Source organism: Pelobates fuscus, chromosome 3 (assembly GCF_036172605.1).
Source record: "Pelobates fuscus isolate aPelFus1 chromosome 3, aPelFus1.pri, whole genome shotgun sequence".
Lineage (NCBI taxonomy): Eukaryota > Metazoa > Chordata > Amphibia > Anura > Pelobatidae > Pelobates > Pelobates fuscus.
In genome coordinates, this window is record NC_086319.1 from 146,241,451 (window position 1) to 146,256,212 (window position 14,762).

The window sequence follows — 14,762 nt, forward strand, 5'->3', positions numbered from 1 at the left end:
GTGCAATACACACAGACTCCAGCTCCCTTCTCTTACCACTGAGCTATCGCTTCAACCTGCAAAATGTCATCCAGAGTAGCTGTAAACAATTCTAATTCAGCTGACCTGGAGATTTTATGCAGCTTGTTTATTTAGTTCTACAAATCATTAATGACATTACATCTCGCTCTAGGTTGATAGACCATTAGGTGAATTCTTAAAAATACACTGAATTAAAGCAAGTGAGGAATGTAAAATGCCAACATGTTTAAAAAGGAGAAACAAATATTGTATTTTTTGTGCATTTTTGAACAAATTAATACATATTTTTTACAATGTAATGCTTCTGTATCTCCCAACATTTCAAATGGACAAAGAGGGGCACTTTCAATATAGGAGTGTGAGTGGGGGTGTAGCCAGTGGTGAGGCTGTTCTGAGAAATCTTTGGTTTCTTTTTAATAATAATTTATTCAACTAAACCCATTTAAACTTTATCTTATTTACACATTATTTATAAATACATTTATTGTAAAGACACATTACTGTGAGTATTATTGCTTTGGAGCTTTGTTATACACTCAGACCCACCAACAATGGAGCTCCGAGAAACGAGGGACATTAGCATAGAAAAGAGGAAGGGATTTTGTAACAAAACAGAGCACCTCATAAAGAGGTGCACGTAGGTGGTTTGCGCTACCCGTAAAGACAGACTACCAAGTTAAAAAACATTATATTTTACACTTTGGAAACTCCAGACCAAATGACTTTTCACACCACATTATCACCATGATTTATAAGTGTGTGGGAAAACCAGAGGAAGTAGTAAGATTATATACATATATGTTTTTTTTCCAATAGATTTATGAGATTTACTAGTCTAACTCGCTGCAAGAAATATGAGCGTAACTTGACAGCTGCTGCATAAAATATTTCACCACTTAAAACCTTCAGATTCGTGGCACAATTAGAAATGCCAATTTGCGTTGCAAATCCACCTCTTTAAAGCAATACTGCCAATCCACAAGTTTATTTCCCTTCATTAGATTTCATCAACGAGTCTGTAATCTTGAAATAGGCATACATAATGTTTCAAAAGAAAAAAGAAAGACTGAACTTGCTGGACACAAGTCCTTTTTTTTTCAGCCTGTGTATGTTATACTGCACTTGCAAGTTAATTTTGGTGAAATATTATTGAGCATAGCAACCAGGATGTTTTCTAGGAGGCAGAATAATATTTTAGCAAAATTAACTTGCAATTTCCATTGAAATCTGATTATGGAAAATTAACTCATATGTACACATGTAAATATGGCCTTTTAACGCTGGCAGTGATTTTAATATCTAAAACTCCTACTCCAATCACGGGAATTATTTTTAATACATATTTGGTAGAATATAAAGCAGGGGTAGGCAACCTACGGCTCAAGGTTGCCAGAGCCAAACAGTCACTGGCCTGTCAGATATCTGCTAGTGCAAACTAAGTGGTGATTGCAGGTGGTGAGGGGCAATCCTTAATTTACCAATTGCAGCGCTCAGAGGAAGTGATCTCAGATCACTCCATCCTAGCACTTATGAACGGGTACCTGCACTGGAGTAGAGCAGCCCACAGCAGCTATCGCAGATTTTGACCTGCACCTGGCCAGCTAGTTGCCCACTGGATCCCAGAGAAGCCACTCACACTGCTAGATATACACAGAGCTGCTAAGGAAGCCTTCCTCTTATGCCAATTATAAAAATAGCCCACGCCCACACCACTGACCATCCACATACACAAACACAACCTCACAAGCAGCCCATCACATGCAATACTCCAAGCAGCCTCACACATACACACCACCAAACACACAATGTGACATAACATCCACACACACAATTCCACAAGCAGACCCCATAAACAGCCCACATTTATAGTGTCAGGATCGGGACAGGGATCCAACACGCAGAGTACAAACAGGTACAGGATACGTATACCGGACATTAGAATGGCCGGACTAACGTACGGAGAATATAGAGAATAGTCAAAGACAAGCCGAGGTCGAGGGAACGAGAAGACAGGTAAACGAGGAACAAGCCGGGTCAAGGGTAACAGAGATAAACAGAGTAAGTCAAACAAGCCGGGTCAGAACCAAAGGAATAACAGAAATACAAGAGCACTGTGTGACTAGGCAGACTAGAACCACGACAGGGCAATGAGCAAATGGGAGGAACAAGTTTAAATACCCTGGCTCGGAAGGATAGACACGCCTCCGACGAGTCCTGATTAGTCTCTGAAGGATTGAGTGACAGGTCGTTCCGGGTTGGCGTCATGACGTCGGTTTCCGGACGTCATGCTAGAAAAGGAAGGGAGTCCCTCGCGGCCGGCGTTTACGTGACCGGATGGACCGCGAGGAACAGAGGAAACAGCCCGTCCGGACGGATGGACGTCTAAGTCTCTACCTCTAGAGACTTCAGGTACCCTGACAGTACCCCCCCTCTCAGATACGCCCACCGGGCGGAAGGAACCAGGACGAGATGGGAAGCGGGAGTGAAACGCCCTGCGGAGACGAGGAGCACGAACATCCTCCTGAGGTACCCAACTCCTCTCCTCAGGACCATATCCCTTCCAATCGACCAGATATTGTACTCTCCCCCGGGAGATTCGAGAATCGATAATAGAGTTAACCTCATACTCCTCCTGACCCTCCACCTGGACAGAGCGAGGAGAGGATGATGTGGAGGAAAATCTGTTACAGACTAGTGGTTTCAACAATGAAACATGAAATGAGTTAGGGATGCGTAAGGCAGTTGGAAGAGCTAGACGATACGCAACTGGGTTAATGCGAGTTAGCACCCTGTAAGGTCCAATATAACGAGGAGCGAACTTCATGGAAGGCACTTTTAAACGGATGTTTCTTGTACTCAACCATACTCTATCACCTGGAACAAACACCGGAGCCGCCCTTCTACGTTTATCAGCGTGTTTCTTAACCAGGATAGAATTGTGCAGAAGAATCTGTCGAGTCTGATCCCACAACTTCCTCAAATTGGCAACATGAACATCAACCGACGGCACCCCCTGGGAAGAAGAAGCCGAAGGAAGAATAGATGGATGAAAGCCATAATTCATGAAGAAGGGGCTTGAACGAGTAGAATCACAAACGAGATTGTTGTGTGCAAACTCCGCCCAAGGAATCAAACCAACCCAATCGTCCTGGTGTTCGGAAACAAAACAACGTAAATATTGTTCAATCTTTTGGTTGGTGCGCTCAGCAGCTCCGTTAGACTGAGGATGATAGGCAGAAGAGAAATTCAATTTGATACCCAGTTGAGAGCAGAAGGACCTCCAAAAACGGGAAACAAATTGGGAACCTCTGTCAGATACAATTTGGGAGGGTATCCCATGTAATCGAAAAATCTCCCTTGCGAATATCTCCGCCAATTCGGGAGAAGACGGGAGTTTAGGCAGAGGAACAAAGTGAGCCATCTTGGTGAATCTGTCAACCACGGTGAGGATAACAGTCTGTTTTTTAGAGATAGGCAAATCGACAATAAAGTCCATAGCCAAACAGGACCATGGCTTCTCTGGAACCTCTAAGGGGTGCAGAAATCCACAGGGAAGGGTATGAGGTTGCTTGGTCTTAGTACAAACCTCACATGCACCGATGAAATCTTTAATATCCTTCCGTAAATCAGGCCACCAGAAGTCCTTAGAGATCAAAGCACATGTCTTGTGAATACCAGGATGTCCAGCCACCTTGCTGTTGTGGAAACATTGCAACAGTTCCAGTTGTAGAGCAGGAGGAACGAAACGTCGACCTTCAGGAGTCTGTTTAGGAGCTAGATGTTGCAGTTTAATGATCTCGGCAAGTAACGGAGAGTGAATCCTGAGATTCGTGATGGCGATAATATTGCATTTCGGAACTATAGAGGAAAGAACCGGTTCAGATATAGTAGAAGGTTCATATTGTGAGACAAAGCATCGGCTTTGGAGTTCTTAGAACCAGGTCTATATGTAAGCACATAATTGAAGTGGGTCAGGAATAAGGACCAACGAGCTTGTCTGGCGGACAGTCGCTTAGCTTCCCCAATATAAGACAAGTTCTTGTGATCCGTTAAAATAGTAACAGGATGTAAGGTCCCCTCCAATAAATGTCTCCACTCCTTTAAGGCCATAATGACCGCTAAGAGTTCCCTGTCGCCAATGTCATATCTACTTTCAGGGCCAGACAGTTTCTTAGAAAAAAAACCACAAGGGTGTAGTGGTTTATCCACCCCTAACCTTTGTGACAGAACAGCCCCTACGCCTGTCTCAGAGGCATCGACCTCGAGTAGGAACGGCAGAGTCGTATCAGGATGGACTAGAATTGGAGCAGAAGCAAAAAGATCCTTGAGAGTCTTGAAAGCAGCGAGAGCTTCATTAGACCAAGTCTTAGTGTCAGCCCCCTGTCTGGTCATATTGGTAATAGGTGCAATAATAGAAGAGTATCCCTTAATGAAGCGCCTATAATAATTGGAGAAACCAATAAACCTCTGAATAGCCTTGAGTCCCTTAGGCAAAGGCCACTCTAAAATGGACTGGAGTTTGTCAGGATCCATCTTAAAGCCTTCCCCAGAAATCACGTATCCAAGAAAGTCTATCTGAGACTGGTCAAAGCTACATTTCTCCAATTTACAGTATAAGCCATGTTGCAGGAGTTTGTGTAATACCTTTCTGACCTGTCTGTGGTGGGTCTCAACCTCTCTAGAGTGTATCAGTATGTCATCCAGGTATACAATAACACAATCATGTTGAAATTCCCTAAGAACCTCATTAATCAAATCCTGAAATACTGCAGGTGCGTTACAAAGACCAAAAGGCATGACCGTGTATTCATAATGCCCATAACGGGTATTGAACGCTGTCATCCACTCGTGTCCTTGCTGGATTCTCACCAAGTTATATGCCCCTCTGAGGTCCAACTTGGTGAAAATTTTAAAGCCTTTCAGACGATCAAACAGCTCGGTAATCAAGGGAATCGGATAGGCATTTCTGATGGTTATCTTATTCAAACCTCGGTAATCAATGCAAGGTCTTAGTGAACCATCCTTCTTTTTAACAAAAAAAAAACCAGCCCCGGCAGGAGAAGAAGATCTCCTAATGAATCCTTTGTCTAGATTCTCCCGAATATACTCCTCTAGAACTGAATTCTCCTTAGTGGATAGGGGGTATACATTGCCCCTCGGAGGCATGGTACCAGGTAGTAAGTTAATTTTACAATCAAAGGTCCTGTGTGGAGGTAGAGTATCAGCATTCTTTTTGTCGAATACTGCTTTTAAGTCTAGGTACAGAGGCGGTATCTGTATCTCTGTAGACTGGGTAGAACTACCTGGTGTGTTAATTACACCCAATGGAGAAACCCTCCGTAAACAATTCTCCTGGCAACCCTGGCCCCATGAGAGTATCTCCCCTAACTCCCAATCAATAACAGGGTTATGTCTTTTTAACCATGGGTAACCCAGGACTATGGGAACAGAAGGGGATGAAATAAGCATAAGCGATAAGTTTTCCTTGTGTAAGATACCAACAGTTAAGCTAACTGGGATGGTCTCACGAGAGATAACAGGCTCAAGTAAAGGTCTACCATCTATGGCCTCAACGGCCAAGGGTGTATCCCTTAACTGGGATGGGATAGTGTGTTTAGTAGCAAAGGCTTGACTGATAAAATTCTCAGCAGCACCGGAATCTATCAAAGCCATGGTCCTTAGTACTCCCCTTTCCCAAGTTAAAGAAACTGGTAGCAGAAGCCTGTGATCTTTATAATTATGCATAGAGGACAAAATAGAAACACCCAAGGCCTGTCCTCTAGAGAAACTTAGGTGCGAGCGTTTCCCGAACGATTAGGACAATTCAGGCGTAGGTGACCTCTGACTCCACAATACATGCATAATCCCTCCCTTCTCCTGTACTGCCTCTCCTCCTCTGAGAGGCGAGTATTGCCTATCTGCATAGGTTCAGGACATAGTGAGGTAGTGGAATCAGGACTTTGAAATGCGGGAGCTAATTTAAATGAAGGTCTAAGGTTCCTCTCTCGAGTGTTCTGTCTCTCTCTTAAACGCTCATCAATACGAGAAATGAATGAAATTAAATCCTCCAAATTTTCAGGAAGCTCTCTAGTAGCAACCTCGTCGAGGATTACATCTGATAGCCCATTCAAAAATACATCTATATATGCCTGCTCATTCCACTTAACTTCTGCCGCCAAAGACTTGAACTCTAGTGCATAATCCACAAGAGTTCGGTTCTCTTGTCTCAGGCGCAACAGTAATCTAGCTGCATTGACCTTTCTACCAGGAGGGTCAAAAGTTCTTCTAAAGGCAGCTACAAAGGCATTATAATTATATACCAAAGGGTTATCATTCTCCCATAATGGGTTGGCCCATCTCAGAGCTTTCTCAATGAGTAAGGTGATAATAAATCCAACCTTTGCCCTATCTGTAGGATAGGAGCGAGGTTGCAATTCAAAGTGGATACTGATCTGGTTAAGGAAACCACGACACTTCTCAGGTGAGCCACCATAACGTACTGGTGGTGTAATACGGGAAGAGGCACCTACAGTGGCTACCTCTAGGCCTGAGCTCACAGGAGAAATAGAAGTAGTACGCGTCTCCTCTGGCGGGTTATTAGCACGAGACAATAACGCCTGTAGTGCTAGCGCCATCTGATCCATTCTGTGCTCCATGGCTTCGAACCTAGGACCAGAAGGACCAAGCTGACTGTTTGTACTTGCAGGATCCATTGGCCCTGTCGTAATGTCAGGATCGGGACAGGGATCTAACACGCAGAGTACAAACAGGTACAGGATACGTATACCGGACCTTAGAATGGCCGGACTAACGTACGGAGAATATAGAGAATAGTCAAAGACAAGCCGAGGTCGAGGGAACGAGAAGACAGGTAAACGAGGAACAAGCCGGGTCAAGGGTAACAGAGATAAACAGAGTAAGTCAAACAAGCCGGGTCAGAACCAAAGGAATAACAGAAATACAAGAGCACTGTGTGACTAGGCAGACTAGAACTACGACAGGGCAATGAGCAAATGGGAGAAACAAGTTTAAATACCCTGGCTCGGAAGGATAGACACGCCTCCGACGAGTCCTGATTAGTCTCTGAAGGATTGAGTGACAGGTCATTCTGGGTTGGCGTCATGACGTCAGTTTCCGGACGTCATGCTAGAAAAGGAAGTGAGTCCCTCGCGGCCGGCGTTTACGTGACCGGATGGACCGCGAGGAACAGAGGAAACAGCCCGTCCGGACGGATGGACGTCTAAGTCTCTACCTCTCTCGGAGGTAGAGACTTCAGGTACCCTGACATATAGGTATCAAACGTAATATCAGAAACTACTCATGAACATACAATATAACAGCCCACATACACAAAATACAATGGTACAAAGCAACTGCAGCAACCATAAATTACACAAGCAGAATACAGTAACACACATCTCATTTTTTTAAAATAGGACCAGCACACCAAGGGACTTCAACATCTTGTTTTGGCACAGTACTACAAAAAGGTTGCCCCTAATGTAGTGTATTAATGATGTGTGTTTTTATATGGTGTGTTACTTGTGTCTTTGGAAAATGACCAGTGATTATCCATTCTTTACATCAGTGGTGGACAAAAGATTCCTAGCTATTGTTGAGCAATACCTATGACACATTATCAGGCATTAGACACGCAAAAAAAAGTTATCAAATTTTTGGTCTTCCCAGCTTTATAAAATAGTCAGTGTAATTGCATAACTCTTGCAATGATATAGGGTAGAGAAAACCACTGCAAATAATTATTTGCCACCACCGTTTACATTTGAGAGAGCAAATAAACTTATAATATACACTTAGTGAATAAAAAAAAAAATATTGAAAGCACAAAAGAGAAAATCACTAGCTCTCAATTCAGATGGTCTGTTATTTGTATGCCCACAGTTCCTGTAACACACTGATATTATTTGATTCCTTTGAAATATTAATTGAGAATCTCAACATGCTTTTTATGGATAATTAACTCTATGTAAAGCCTTTATAATACCTGTCAAAATGGCACTCTCAATTAGTGTATTGCCATTTCCACTATAAATTGTGTTTTGTGCAGCAGTGTGGTTTCAAGATATAGCTTTGTGGAATAATCTGTTCATGGCTGAGAGCTTCCATTGCATTGCTGCAAAGCACAGTATTTTCAGGTTAGATTATAGTATTTTAGCTGCACAAAGTAATTCCCTGAAACTAAATTACCCATACTTGAAAACCATCACAGCCCATACAGTAATACCATGTTTTATTTTTGCTTTACTAAATATAATATTTAATGCATTTAATTTGAAAATCTAGTTCCACTATTTCGTAAACTGCAATAATTATCATAACCAAACAATTTTGTGCCAAATGGTTCTGAACACTATGGTGTGGTATTATATAATATAAAAAAAATTAAAATGACAGAAAACAGCTTTATTTTGTAATCCTTGATTTCAGAGTAAAGGAAATAAGTTGAACGTAATATTCCCATTTACTGCTGAACCTGTTCAGAGCCTTTTTTCAATGCTGAATAGATTTTATCACCTTTCTGATGTCTAAGCTCAGTGATTTTTCTTTTAGTTATCCATATATTGTCAGTAGACTTTGCTCTATCAAACCATGTCCTCTGTTTAATATTGTTGAATAATCTTTTCAAATAATGTATTATTTTTTGATAAACTTCTAAATTAATTTAAGCTTAGCCAACAATATCAAATTGTGGCCCGTATTGTTTGGTTTTCGTTATCCTCTTTTTTATTTTTTTTTATTCTTTATTTGTATAGATTTTCAGATTTTTATAACCAAGGGTGGGTTTACAGAACAAAGAAGAGGCATTAGGGGGTGTTTTCACGTTTTACAATTTACACTGTACAGTAAGGGTATTGCCAAATACATCAGCATGTGTTGGTACAATCAAATTTGTGAACAGGTGATCAGTCGTTATCCTCTTAAATGCCAGAATACAGGTGTGATTCAAAGGGTGAGTTACACAGCAGAAGCCTAAAAAACGTTTTTACTTTTTTTTTCCCCAAAAAATTGTTTCAAGATTTTATTCTGGAGAAAAATTGTCATTTATCTAGATAAAAAAAAGTTATAAAAATATTGAAAATCGTCTCTAGATTTTGGCCTTATTGATATGCTGTATTTACATGCTCCAAGCTTTACATTTTTTGTATACTATATAAATAAATAAATGTTTTTCAGAATGATGCACTAGAATCTCTTTTGCTAAGTCACACTCCCTCATGTATATAGTTCAGATCACTCGATTCTATCAGTGGGTAAGTTATGTACATACATTTGATAAGGAAATCAAATGCAGTAAAGGGTTTCTCTGAACACCATGACCACTTCACTGAGAAACGCTGCACATACAAAGTTAAAACACTTTGCTGCTAGATGTGCAATATCAGCCTTACACCAGGATAAGGTGCTAGTTCTTCGGTACACAGATAAAAACATGTTAACATGCTGTCCACAATGCACAATGAAAGTACAATGCCAGTGTCTGTCAAGGGAAGAAATTAACAGTTAGAAAACACAAAGTGCATTGTAGAGTACATCAGATATATGGGGTGATAGGTTTGACTAATCAGTACATACCGTTTTATCTGGTTAACCCCAAGACTAAATCCTGATATAAAAAAAAAAAATTGCAATCAACCTAACCCAGATTGTTATTTCAAATTCCTATGTGCTGTAGATGGAAAAAAAAAAAAAAGGGACGCCATAGCCTTTTTCTTGATTTACAATAAAGCAATAAAGTTTTTACCCAATATTTTCTTTACCCAGTCACCTGATATTTCCACATTCGAATGAGAGGATGTCCAGAGACATTGCACTGTTTGTCAGCTGCCTGTACTGCCATATTGGCTTGTTTTACTGACAGCTCTGATTTCTGGATCACCTGACCTTGGCCTGTATCTGTTTACGTTAATCCGATCCATTATAAAGTGGATAGACCAAACAACTCAGCATACTACATTTCAAATACACTATGCTGCCTACCTTTTAAAATGGTCTCCCATCATGGAATGCCATACTCTCTCAAAAACAACATAGGCCCAGAAAATCAATTTGTAATATTTTCAAGTTTGAGAAGGGCATGTACTATATTTGGCCTTGTAACTTGCCAAAAAACAAACATACAAAGCTAGAAAACATGGGGACACTGTTATTTTTGCGAGACTCTGCTACATGAAAATATTGTGCTTCTATTGTACACGTGCTGCCATACTACCGCAAAGGCGACATAGGACCAGAAAATAAATGTGTCATATTTCCATGTATGAAGACTGAAATGGGCAGGTCCTATACTTGGCCCTGAACATCCAAAACCCCATATTATTGTACACATGGAATAACGTTTAACAGAAATATGGGTGTTTTATTGCAGTAAATCATATAAAGCTGATTATACGAATTATCAAAATGCAGTGTTTGTGTGTTAAAAAAGAAAAAAAAAAAAAGATGTGTCACGATTAATTATTAAGTTGCTATTAAATGAGACTGGACATGCCTATTTTGGAAAGCCTGAGAATTATGTTTCACAATTTAACATGAATAAAATCGAAGCCCTGTTTTTCCTGAAGAAAATTCTATATAGTACATGTGGGTGCACTTAATATGAAAGGTACATTATGTTTGAACAGACATATAGCTAGAATTTCAGATTTTGTTGTGATCAGAACTTGTACAATTGCCTCCTTCTCTAATGGGTTAAGGACAAAAGCAACATTGCCATTGTTAAGTATGTTCAAACCCATCTTTCCTATTTATTGCAGCAATACCAATTGTATACACATTTATTGGTCAAAAAGGGTTTTATTTTAATGTGACATACACATATATAAATTCTCATTTAGTATAATTAAATTAAAAATGTAACACCATTTCTTTACAGTTTTGGCAATAATTTTGTGTGCATAATTAGTGCAGGTGAAGAAAAGTAATTTAAAATACATTTATGTACTTGTCCTGAATACATCATATGTTGAAGATTTCAGTTTGTTTTTATTAGTTACGGGTCACAAAATGCATGTATTAAAATACAATTTCAATGTTTGTAGATTTTTAATTTGGTAAATCCTCTAAATGTAACAGCCATCACAGGAAACAATATTGCCACAGCAAAGTATCTATTTATATAAGTAGGAATCACAGGCTTTTTTAACTGAGGATGTTTTGACACTGTTACCTAGCCAATCTCTGCTAAATATTGCAGTAACATTTTAATTTTTCAGATTAAATATACACTTGTATAACAAGGGATTTCAACATGTATTTTGTAAACCTGATGTGTGCTACTCCTGTACAAAACCCCAAATTGATTTTAGCTATGTGTTCTAAGAAAATCAATACAACCACTATCTTGTGAAGTTACAGTGCTGTTAGTGCTATTTTTCTTTCTCCATGGATCCTAACAGCTGCAGTCCATACTTCCAATCAGCACACCATGCCTACAGGCCTGGAGAATTGACTTAGACACAATACCACTGTGAGGTCTAAATCAATTCTGAGTTTATTGACATATATAGGCAGATTAAATAGGCTTTACATCATATCACATTACATCACATTTGGATAATTGACAAAGATTACTCATTATCATGAGATTATTGGCATTAATAAAAGAAGAAAGGAGTTATAAAATGTCAAGATCAAGGGCGTTGCAGTTTGGTGAGTTCCTTATTTTTTAAGTATTAAAGTGGCACTGTCATGGCAGAATCCAGTTTTTTTTATCCCCCCTCCCGAGTCCACTACATCTAATTGCCCCCCTAGTCACACCTAAATGCCCCTATGCTCCCCTTATTGTCTATTTTTTAATGTTCATTTCATGTCCGGACCTAGGTCCGGGGCGCTGCCATCTTTGTGTGGGCAGATGAAGTCCCTTCTATTTACCGTCCCCCTGGTTCCACTCTCCTTTTCCTTGACCACTTTGCTGCCTGGCTACCCTATTTCCTCTCTTCTAATATTACATCCCTAATTCTCGGGGACTTCAATATTCCCATTAACCCACCTTTGACCTCAGCAGCCTCCAAACTACTTTTAATTACTTCCTCCCATGGGCTATCACAGTAGGCTAATTCTCCCACCCATGTAGCTGGCAATACCCTCAACCTCATCTTCTCTTATGCATGTACAGTAGCTAATATCTGCAACACTCCATTCCTCTCTCTGATCACCACCTCTTATCGTCTGCTCTTAAGTACCGCCTCACCCAACAACCTCAGACCAACCCCCCTCAACTCAGGAGGAACCTTAATTCTATTGACCTCCAGCAGCTGTCAACTGATATTGATTCACAACTGCTATCCATCCCTTCCCTCTCCTGTCCCTCACTGGCCATCTCCACATATAACACTGTGCTCACCTCTGCCTTGAACGCTGCAGCCCCTCTCCAAACAAGCACTTCAAGGAGGACACCCCCCCAACCATGGCATACTAAATCAACACGCTAATAATTATTAAAGGAAGGTTTAATCAACACGCTACCTGCAAAGGTGCTCCCGTTGTGCTGAACGCTCCTGGAGGAAGTCTCGCACCCAGTCAGACTTTCTCCATTATAGATTCATATTGTGTTCATACAGCGCAGTCCTTGCCCTTGCCAAACATTCATACTTTTCCTCTCTCATTAGTTTATGCTCCCGCAATTCCAGGCTGGATGCAAATATCACTTGAATGGGTCCATCGGATGGCTCATGCTGTTGGGGTCACCCAATGGGTATGGATTGTCAGGGGGCCTGGTCAGCGCTGCAGCACTTTAACAGCGCAACCGGTCCCCCTGTGATTACATTACACAGTGGGAGGAAGTAACAGCCCCGGTCAATCCTCCCAGCAATCACCTAAAAGGTAGGAAACAGGAGGGTGACTTAAACATTTTGTGTGTGTGTGTGTGTGTGTGTCTGTCTGTCTGTATGTGTGCCTGTATGTGTGTCTGTCTGTATGTCTGTCTATATGTATGTGTCTGTGTGCCTGTCTGTATGTATGTGTGTATGTGTGCCTGCCTGTTTGTATGTATGTGTGTCTTGTGTGTGTGTCTCTGTGTGTATGTGTCTGTATGTATCTGTCTGTCTGTATGTGTCTATGTGTGTGTGTGTGTTTCTGTCATTGGGCAAAGTGGGGGGAAGAGGGGTGGGCACGGATCAGTTTCGTACCGGGGCCCCATGGATTGTGTGTATGCCACTGGTTTTAAACATTATTTTTCTATTTTCTCCAGTGCAATACTAATTGTTTTTTAATAACATTTTGTGTAAAAACTACCCCTGTACATAGGTTGGCCTTGAATTAGCGTTTTTATCTCTGGAATATGCTTATGAAACTTGCAATTTCAGTGACCTCCGCATCTTGACTCTCTCTCTGTATATTTATATATTATATTTTATGTACTATGCATGAAACCTTTTTTTTTTTTTTTTTTTTTGATGGAACAGGTAATTTTCAAAATTCAGTCTACTGTAAAATACATATGCTTTGATTCGTAGCTGGTCAACGAGCTTGCTTCAAGCTGTTGTTATATATAGGTAGTTAACCGTGCCTTTTTATTTTTTTACTGACTTATATACAATGTAGACAATGTTCAGCATTCCAGATGTTTTGGACTGTCTTTCCTGATGCTTTGTTAGCATTATGGCTGGAAGAGCATTATGGGAGATGTAGTCCACAACACAAGTGCCGAAGGTTGTGTATCCCTGCACCAAGGTCTCCCATATGTACCTTGTATTGTATTATTATACTATGTATTTTTTATATATTTGAATGTGGCATAATTTTTGTTATTATTATTATTGGTATTTAAATAGTGCCAACTAATTCTGCAGTGCTTTACAATATTATGAAAGGGGGTCAAATTTACAATAAATGAGACAATTACACAGTAACACAGGAACAAGAGGTAGATGAGGACACTGCTCAAACGAGCTTAGGGTCGAGATGAGGTGGGGTACAAATACACAACAGGACAGCAAGGGTGACAGCCACCAAACACGGTGGAAAAGTAGCAGAGCTGGAGGTGAGAGTGGAGTATGGCTCTTTAGGAGAGCAAGAGACAGATTTGAATAAGTATATGAGTTGTAGCACTTTGTCTTCATGTCAGCCCCATAATCCCTCTCTGGTGTTCTTTTTTTATAACAAATGTCATTTGCAAAGTCTTTCTTTAACCCCTTAAGGACCAAACTTCTGGAATAAAAGGGAATCATGACGTGTCAGACACGTCATGTGTCCTTAAGGGGTTAACTGTTATTTTGTCATTTTGAATTATTTCCAGTTCTGTAAAGTCGTTTAAAACAACAACAAAAAAAAATGGTCCTCAGATTTCTATTGCTCATGTAAATTAAAATTTCTTTGCACAACTGCAATATCTGTTATCTACATCTGTAGACTATCTGGATCTTGTCTTCAGCCGAAGTGTTCTTCTAATTTTCAACATTTTAATTGCCAGATTCTTTTTTAAAAACGATGTAGATTATATTCACTGCATTATCCTGATCTTGGCAGGGGAATATATTTTCAAAAAAGAGCTGTGGAAGCTGTTTTTTGATCATGTTGGTCATTCATTGGCTGAGAGCGTCAGCTTGCTGCTCGCAGCCTGTGAATGCCACTATGTTTGTAGAATATGCACAGAATTAGCTTGACAAAAACTCTTATTCCAGGCTGGCATATTAATGATGCTGCAGGGGGTATAGTTACATCTCAAGCAGCATTATTAAATACCTCTGTAAGTACACAGAGTTCAAGCAGCATGTTTGGCG

At 40.4% G+C, this 14,762-nt stretch overlaps 1 protein-coding gene across 1 annotated transcript in view; it reads left to right on the plus strand.

The window, feature by feature from the left end:
• Positions 1 to 14,762, plus strand: part of DOCK2 (dedicator of cytokinesis 2) — an 816,002-nt gene that overhangs the window by 744,591 nt on the left and 56,649 nt on the right. The gene's annotated exons all lie outside the window — the stretch shown is intronic.